Below are 10,336 nucleotides of genomic sequence, written 5' to 3' on the forward strand. Positions count from 1 at the left end.
GTCATATTCCAAGGACTCTTCACTTATTAAGTACTATACTCTTTCCATCTACATTTCTCCCCCTCAAATTGGAATATTATTATTACTGTGAATATTCAATCAATCCCTACTCTTTACCAAGCACTGGAATAGTCTATGAGACAGTTTCTTCATTTTAGAGATGACACTGAGTCAAAAAGTCATGAAAAAAAATGAAACCACATTCCCACAGCTAGTAAATATTGAAGCCAAGTTCAAGTCCAGCTTTTCCTGACTCAAAATCAACACCAATAAATAACAAGTGATATTGCTCCTTTTATGATGAGGCTTAGTGTGGAATAGATATTGATCATTTAATAACTTCAATATCACAACATCCCACTGAGGTAAATATATGCTTCCTGTGCTTATTTCATTCAATAATTATATAATAAAATTCATTGAGAAATCCAATGATAATTCTGCAGTAAAGAACATGTTTTATTTATAAATAGAATCCAATCCTGAAACTACAAGTTATAACCTTTAACTAAGTTTCCAAGATTCTGATTATTTTCCAGATATGCAGAATTGAAGAAAATACCTTAAATCTCTTTCTCTGCTCCAGGAAGACCCAGATCCAACTTGTCCAACACCATCCCTGCAGATAAGCTTGAATCAGTGTCAATCATTTATTCCATTTTTTCCTTGTGTAGAGCCACACCCAGATGAAACAAAGGATTCTAAATAATAGTGAAAAAAGCAATAAAACATGACTCATTTATCTTGTACTCCCTATGTACCAGCAAGTTGCTTGGTCTGCTATTTGCATTATTACATCTTTTTATCACACATGGGATGGGTACTATCACAAACCTTACCTTGAGGATGAGGACACTAAATCTCAGACACATAATGCTTCTCTTCTGGAATGTGTGGAGATTACAAATCCAGGTAATCTCATTTTGAATCACAAATTCTAAGTGTTACACTATACCAGTGAATAGTGAACAATGGCCTCAACTGGCTAAAGACAAGTGTTATTAAAGTCAAATGATGTAGTAAAAGAACTGGTTCAGTGGCAAAGTTCTCTTTGCTTGGGATACTTAAGCAGAGGCTGTCTGTCCCTTGACGAGAATGTAGTTGAGATCATTGCTTTAAATGGGGATGTAAACTACAGGTTCTCTAAGAGACTTCTAAACACTCAAAGACCCATTCTTAGACTCATTTTTTCTTATTAAACAAAGGATATATTTTCCAGGACACTTTGCAAATCTGCAGTTTAGATTAACTCCAGCCTCTCCCATATCTAGCCCAAGAAATTAAAAAAAAAAAATGTTAATAGCCCTTCAAGGACATATTCTTGAAAAATCAGGGTATTTTCAAGGACAATTTTCATATCAGTTTTAACTCCTTAAGTGGATGCTTAGGGATAGCTAATTGATTATCTTTCCACAAAATTTTGAATGGTGTGCTATGTGCATACCAATTATTTAATTAAATTTATATAAATCCATGAAATTGAATTCATCTACAGAAAATTTCACTGAGCCACGGCACCCAAGCAGAGTGGTGCCTGCTTGTCTCCAGAACTGAGTGCCGTTCTCAGAGCATGGCTGCCATTCGTCTGACAGTGAGGCTCAGAATCCCATTTCGCATCTTCCATCTTTACCATTTTTATCCCTAGACATGTTTTAGCCAAAACCAAGAGCTGGACCATAACTGGACTCCCAGTTGTGTGTTGAATCACTGCCTTCAGATCCTCTTTGTGATGTTGTCTGTTTCTTTCCAGTGTTCCTGTGAAATGCCATTGCTCAAAAGACTGCTCATATAAAGAAGTGAGGAATTACATTTCATCAATTGTCTAATTATTACCTAGACTGTATATATTTCTGTTTCATAGCATGTCTATTAATGCAAAAGTTTCAAGGCAATGCCTTCTCCATAAAGAGGGAGACAAGACTGCATGAGCACTCCTGAAACAATGCATGTACAAAATAAGTTCCAGAAGGGAAAATATCAGTATGATCTACAAACTTCAAAAAAGATGAAATGAGCTAACTAATCCTTGACATGAGCATTGAGAAAATTAGAAATTTGTAAATTTAGAAATTGAATAAGAAGGACAACAGTATGAGCAAGGCATGAAGAAAGAAGGGGAAACATGGAGCAGAGTGAAAATTCAGGGCCTTTTGACATCAGAAAACCTGGGTTTCATTATGGACCTTCCAGGGATATAATTAACCAGAAGTTATTTATTCCTCTAAATCTCAGTTGCTTTTCAGAGTTGTGGTATTAAACATTCAGTTCCTAGAATTATAGCTTAAATTTTAATGTTCAAACTTATAAACATTAAAATGTAACAAGAATGTGAACTTATATTAGTTTAAGTGTTTATTAAGTAGTATAGTGGCCTGGCACATTTTGTGTGTCTCATAAAACTTAGTCCCATTCCCCCCTATTAATCCCAGGTATGAAGGGTCTTGAGTAGATGCACTCAGCCAGACTGGAGTTCAGTTAGGGATGGGTAGTAAGAGTTACAATACTAAAGAAACCTATGTAAGTTCTTGAATTTTCACATTAGAGTTACTTCTTTGTTCCGAGTACCTATAATAAGTCAGACAACCACTCTGTCCCTCACTTTCATTCTCTGTGAAATGAAAAAAAAAAATGACACCTATTGTGCAATTTTGTTGTAAAGATTAAATGATTTTATAAACATAAAAGGCTTAGATCAGCTTCCTTATGTTTTTTCCCAGCATGAGGAGAATGCTACAGACCACAAACTATTTTAAAACAGGTCCCTTGCCTTTGGACCATGTGTTTACATGTGTTTGCATTAAATACTCCATGGCCAGCAGGGTATCAGTCCAATGACTCCTCCACACTTGGCAACACATAGGTTTTTGAACTGACTTTAAAAGAAAATTCTTCCAAACTTGTTTTCTAAAACACAATTTTAACAAAAAGTAGAATAGTTCAAATAAAAATAATGTATTTTTATAAAAAGTTAAAGTAAATTTAAAATGGACCAAAGGAACATAGTTTATATAGGTAGATAGAGCGACAGAAATTTAAAGTCCAAGAACCTCTCCCAACCATAAGTGCTCATTCTCATTCAACCCTCTATTAACAACTTAGTGAATGCTCTTTAGAGGCGCGTTTGTATGTAGGTATATACACAGTCATGCATGTGTTCTACTCTATGTAAAAGTACATAAATATATACTAATACATTTGAAATTCTAGTTGCACTTTGTATGGGCACTATTTGTCATTACTTATGACTTTTCCTTCATTTTAATTGCTACATACCATTCCATTTTATGGTTACCACATAATTCCTTTAACAAGTCCATGTTTGCTCAAAATTTATTCTAATAGTTCGCCTTATACACAGGGTTACAATGAACATGACTTACAGAAATCACTACTTGCTTGTTTGAATATTGCTGTTGGAGAAATCTGTGTCATCACCAAACAAAACAAATATGCATAGATTTAAATTTGGTAGATCCTGTAACACTGCTCTCAAAATCCTGAAGCATCTTTCATTCCCATAAATTGTGTATTAAAGAGTAATTTTCCCCACAGCCTTACAGACACTAAATATTATCAACATTGTATATATTTTTTAAAAAATGAGGTAAAAATTTAAATCATTTTAATTTACATTCACTTAATCATTCATTCATTGAATTTCACTGTGACATAAACAATGAATTTTGGCCTCCAGATGAAGCTAAATTAAACGCAATGCAATATCTATATAGAGATATATAATCTATACACGTATCTAAATATCTAACTCAAACGAACAACAATAATATATTATTTAGTATATCTTATGTACTAGAAAATTTGCTTAATATTTTATACATGTTTTCTCATTTAATCTTCACAATTAGCTATGATGAGACATACAGTATGGCTGAGATAAAGCAAAATAATTAATGTACTTAAGAATATACAATTAGCAAGTAATAAATACTGGATTTGAATCCAAGGAGACAACTTTAGAGTTGATTGTGTTTCTTGTGTCTGAATTTCTTATAGAGCTAAATGATTTATTCAGTAAAATCCTGGATAGCAGGAGGGGGAGGGCAGTGTCTTTAGGGAGTGTCCCTGTGTTGTCGTTTTTAAGGAGCAGTAGTGCCCTGTGCTCCTCACAAGACCTGTGCCCCGAGCACGTGCATCACCAAGACTGTCTCTGGTGCAGGGCTTTTTGGCTTATTTCTGTCAGTTAGTCTTTCTAACTCACTGTGCTTTCCTTGAAAGATGAGTGGACATGGAATTATCTACAGTAGAACTTTCCCTGGACAAAAATTAATATGCATTTGTAGATATAAAAATTAATTCTGTCTTGGAATGCTTCCAAAGGGAACAGGCTTAATTCCTGAACAACCTAATGCATCACCCATAGCACTGACTTACATGTATATACATATATACATGCACATATATATTTAGTTCAGTGTATTAGTTTCATTAAATAATTATAATAAATATATACTGACCAAAACAGAAAGAAAAATACTACATAAAGTCTTTCCAAAACTGATTAGGGAAAGAATAAAGTTAAAGGAAGTTAGTACCAGAGGAACACAGAAATATATACAATATATATTATTATTATATATCTTACTTATATAATACATACACAGAGAAAATTGCTCAAAAAATGGGAAACATAAAATCTGTCTTGAAGTGTCTTATACATTCCAGCTACTCCTGTTCCTCCTTTTCCTAACACATCATCTCTGAAACATAAACAAACCCTGTCATTTACTAATCTCATAATCTGGATAGAGTCCTAAAGGTAAACACTTAAATTTCCATAATGCCAACCAAGAGGAATGTGAATTAAGCTACAGACTGTTGATAGCTCAAAGCTCTCCATCTTGAGGCTAAAATTTGTTTATACAGAAAAAAAAGGTGATCTACTAACACATTTAAAATATAATTGTACATGCATACAAGTGATTCAATTATTTCAATGATTTCAAAATAGTACTTCAAATTAATAATATCATGTTTAATACTCAAAACATTTCTAAAAGCACCTCCACAAGTCAGTCTGATGTGGTCTCTGTGACCTCTAAAACCAGCCATCTGATGGTCCCTGTAAGTAGGAGGCAGAGATTGTACAAGTAAATTTTCTAGAATCAAGTCAGGGTAACCAAAGGCCTCACCTCATCAAGGATGTACTCACACAAACTTTTATGTACAAAAAGGTGGGACTCATGATACATTAACGTTTCAACTTAGCAATTCCAAGCATGGAGGTGAGTAAATTAGGACTTACACGGGAAGCAAATCATCCAAATACTTAGTGGGAAGTTATTTTGACAGAACCAGGATTTCTACTATTTTTGACGAATTTTCAAATGACACAGGATTTCAACATGTGCAGACTTGCATCATTTCAACTGCATCCCTCTGAGGCTGTGTCTCTACTGACCGAGGCACTAATCATCATACCAGTGAATTTCCAACTGTCCCTGCGATGATCCACTTCTCCCAGGGGCAGAGCTTGGCTGGAGCCATGCCAACCTGATGCTCTACCAGCTCAAAGCCAGATCATGGTATTAACAGTTCACTTACTTTTTCCACAACTAAACTCTCTTTTTCAGCAGAAGAATGGCCACACAATGATCCATCTCCCTGTATGAACAAATGAAAAAGTCAGTAGGACTTGTTTTTGGCCACCTAGCTGGTACCAGAACTGAATTTTTCTGTCACCCAATCTGGTGCTCTCTACATCTCTCAAGGCTATTAGTAAAATTGTGTGACATCTAACTGCAGGATAGTTGCCATGATAAAGGATTTTAAAATGTTTCTTAGCGAGAAAAATAACTAAATCTTTTCTCACTGCATAAGGATTAGTATTATCAAATGGTTTGTTTTCAATTTAGAAATATTTGGGGTTATAGCCTTCATTCAATTTCTACCTTTAAAAGTAAAAAATACCAATGCCCTACACTTAATAATACCCTTCATAGATTGCAACTGGGCCATTGATATATTTGACCGTACACTCTGGGAAGTCCCTTGAGAAGGAAGACTCTTCCAGTTTTACTGAATATGATCCTCACAGGTGATCGGCCAACCTCTTTGTTTAGATTGCCCTTACTAACATTCTAAAGTTACCCCACATGCTAACCTAATTATTTAGACACGGTTCAAGGCAATATTCCTCAATTGTTTTTTCACTATTGCCCCACAAAGGTGCTTTTTTGGCATTTAGACCCTTAGTCACTTCACCCTCTAAAATAATAATACCACAAATGTAAAACTTATTTTTATGATTTATTTATATCTGTGTATTATATATAAATATATATACAGTAAAAAATGTTCATACCCCCCCAAACCATTTTTACCTACTTGAGAGAGATAGTACTGCCATCAAATGCATGTTTTAAATAACAAACATTTTAAAAAATAGAAGGGGTTTAATGTGCTTATTTAAATTTTGACCAAACTGAAATTCTGTGGTGCTTGAACTACACAAATCTATACCCAAGGTTTCTCATTTATCAAAACGATTACTAGCAAAATTACATTTTTGTTTTTTTCTTTTTTTGTTTACCTGCTTATTACCCATCTATTCCCTACTGGAATTTACTTTCCACACAAAATACAATGCTGTTTGTATAATTTCACCTTGTATACCCAGCTCCTACAATTCTCTTCCATTGTAGGCACTGAACAGTATTTTTTGGTTAAATAAGTCAAAATTTCCTAAGCTGAATTGACCATGGAGCCATTTTCCCAGTAATAAATGTTAACAGAATGGGATAGCAAGGGGAAAAGCCCAAGGGAAGTAGCACCTGTTTAGCTCTTGAAGGTGCTACCCTCAGTCCCAAATAGAGGATCAGTCTCCTCGATGATTGAGTGGCTCACCTTTCCTCCAAGTATCTCTTTCACCCAAGTGTCACTTCCTTTGAAATTAAATCATGTGAATTTCATTTCTTGAACCTGTTACATCCCACTTTTCATGATGCCCATGAAGGGTAGTATATCTGCACAAATGAGATCATTCCATGGCTTTTCGCCGACATGGGAGAAATCAAGAGAGTGCAAGTAGCCTGTTAAATGGAAGTCAACTTATATACAAAGAGAAGAAACCCCCTCAGCCAGCCCCCATAAACATAAATAAATAAATAAGGGAAGAACAGCCAACAGCAATCTTCACAACGTGGCCAATGATCAGATCCACGCTTTGGTGTTTTTACATCATGATATTGTTGTGGGCGAACACGTTCTTGCCTTGCACGGGAAAGCATTCAAGAGCAAGGCATGGCAAAGTGAAAGCAAGTTTATTTAGAGAGATACACACTCCACAGAGAGTGGGGTCTGTCTCATTCTGAAGGGAAAACAGCTTAGGAGATACACACTCTATAGGCAGAATGTGGGCCATCTCAGAAAGGTGAGAGGGAGAGAAGATGAAGGGTGTGGGGTGTTTAGTTTAAAGTGAAAGTAGGTACACAGTCCATAGACAGAGTGTGGGCTGTCTCAGAAGGCAAGAGAGACAGCGACCACGACTTGCAGAGTTGTTAGGTTTTATGGACTCGGTATTTTCATATGCTAATAAATAGGAGGATTATTCCAACTACTTTGGGGAAGGGGTGAGGATTTCCAGGACACACCCCCCACCCACTTTTTGACCTTCTATGGTCAGCCTAAAAATTGTCTTGGTGCCTGTGGGCATGCCAAGAGGCTCAAGGTCTACTGGAAGTCGAATCTTCCACCATCTTCATTCTAACCAGTTTGTCCCATGCTCAATTGCTGTGTCATTCTTTCAGTGGTTGTGTTCTGCACCCTTTCCTCCCACTTCAATATCAAGGAATAGTGTGAAGTAGGAAGAGTACAGGAAACAAAGTCTGAAAGATGATATTGTTACTTAACTTCATTGAGTCTGATTTTCTTCTTGTATGAAATGAAGTAAAAACCTCGCTAATGATAACCTTTGCTATATCAAGAAAATTAAAGTATGTAAAGAATCTATCAAAATGTATGCCTCATGGTTGGCTTTCAGCAATAATTACCTCATTCCCCTCAACTAATGCCTAATATTTTCACTAAATTAAAAGTCCAGATTAAACCAAAGTATCCTGATGCAACATATCCAAACAATATTCATCTCATTAATTTCAGAGGAAACATACTTACTCCCTTATATTTTTTTGTTTGTTTGTCTTGTTTTTAAAGAATCAGAAATAATCAGATAGCAGTTTGTCCTCAGGAGAGATTTTTGATGGTGAGTATAAAGAAACATCTTAACAGGACTTAAACTTACTCACAAATTAGCAAGACTTTAACTGCTGAGAACTCCAGAAGATCTTTCATTTTTTCCTTCAGTTCTTACACCTTCCAAGTTTGCTTTTGACAACTTATAATTTTGCATCAGTCATCTTTTCAACCCCCTGGCTCCTTGTCAGTGAGCCCTTGTTGTAGCCCCTAAGACATAATCATTTGCCTTAGTTTCCCTCTTCAAATCCTCTGTTTGGTCCTAGAATAAAAATGACAGTTACTGAATACTTTACCTGTCCTTACACCTGGATTACTCTCATCTCCTATCTAAGAGTCATACGACAAGATGAACTGCATGTCATTTAGTCTAGATTCTGATGAAATGTTTAGTTCTCACCAGCAATTGCAAACTTGATCATTTTATAGATTCAGTGCTGATTATATCATCTTCCAGGCTTAGATTTTGGAGAACATGTTCTGCTTCTTATGAATTTGGGACAACCATGCACAGCTTAGTAAACACAGTTGCCCCGGTACCATGCTCTGGCATTAATGTATTGTCAAATTATGGAAAGAAGTAGCTCCATTTGACCAGCAAGTTTGTGAAGAAATATGTGTGAGAAATAACATGAGTTAGAGTGCTGTAATCAGAGAAGCTTTAATTTATAAAGAGTTATGTAATAATATAGAATGACCTAATGTCCTCCACGTGTATAGAGGAGACTCGCAGTTATCCCTCACTTTGCAAAAGTTCACTTGAGCCACTTTGCTTTTATGAAGGCCAACGTTAGGACTTGTTTTCACTAACTGAAAGAAATCAGCAGGGGATGTTGTTTATAAATTTTTTGTTGCCATATTAATGTTGGTCTTTTGTAAAAGTGAAGTGACATAACTCAAAATTTCAAAAAGAGGAAAAACTTGTAGTGCTGAAATGATTACCTGAAATGAGGCAAGGCTACAACAAGTTTGACAACATCTTCTGGAAGGTTAAAGTGAATCATTAAGACTGCATGTAACTTTTCTTATCTATAAACAGAAACATACCAGAGACAATTGTGATTCATTAAGACTGAGTTTTAAAGACCTAGATTGGAAGTTTGTAGCTGGAACCTTTGAAAAGAAGGTGCATTTCAGTGTAATAGTTCCTGACACACTTTCTGGGGTAAGCATGTGTGATATGAGGCAAGTAATTATTAAATTTCTCTTGGCTTCAATTTGCTTCTCTGTAAAATGGGGAACCTAATAATGGAATTACCAGTATAGTGCATGGATGAATCAACTGAAACTGAATATGCTTGATAGATAGTAAGGTGTTCATTTAGTGTAAAAATATGTATCAGACCAATAGAGTAATAGCTTTGGAACATAAATATATACCTTTTTGTTTAATTGGATGAAAGTAAGTTTACACTTTTTGTTTCAAATGGCTCTTCAAGTCTTGGTATCAAAAAAGTAAACATTTTCTTTATATTCAAGAAAAATTGTGAGCCATAGGGATGTTTATTTAAAACCAAATTAACAGTAACCTGTAATTTCTGGTTTATTTGTTGTTGTATGAAAATATAGAAAGGAGAGAAAGATTTTGAATTATTCTTTCCTCCTTTTGTGGGGTCTCTCTTTTTGCTTTTGGTAAATGCATAGTGCAGGGGGGTAAAAATCAGCAGTGATTCTTTCAAACAACTGTTTCCTCCCCATGTACATATCTAAGAATTTCTATCCCTTATTGGCTTTGCCAAGAAGAAGCAAAATCAAGAGTTCTGGGATGAAGTGCTATGGAAAATCCAATTTCATCCAACAAACATGTATGAAAAATTTGGTAAAGTAGCAGTAAGACTCTGGAGTAAAACACTCTACAATCAAACTAGGGGTTTATAGCTGTTTTCCCCATTGGCTATTCTAAAGCTATAAACATGAACATTAAATCTTTGGTAAAGTGCATTACAAATCATCAACATGCCTAATAAATGCCTAGTCAATATTAAACACTCAACAAATGTTAGTCTCTGAGCCATTTATTTCTCTCAGTGATCTGCAAAATTTCTTAATTTTTTTTTTCACAATTTACAAAATGTATAACCCTCCCATGTATATAAATCATCAGTTTCTTGGCATCATGAACAGC

Source organism: Camelus ferus, chromosome 10 (genome assembly GCF_009834535.1).
Source record: "Camelus ferus isolate YT-003-E chromosome 10, BCGSAC_Cfer_1.0, whole genome shotgun sequence".
Classification (NCBI taxonomy): Eukaryota; Metazoa; Chordata; class Mammalia; order Artiodactyla; family Camelidae; genus Camelus; species Camelus ferus.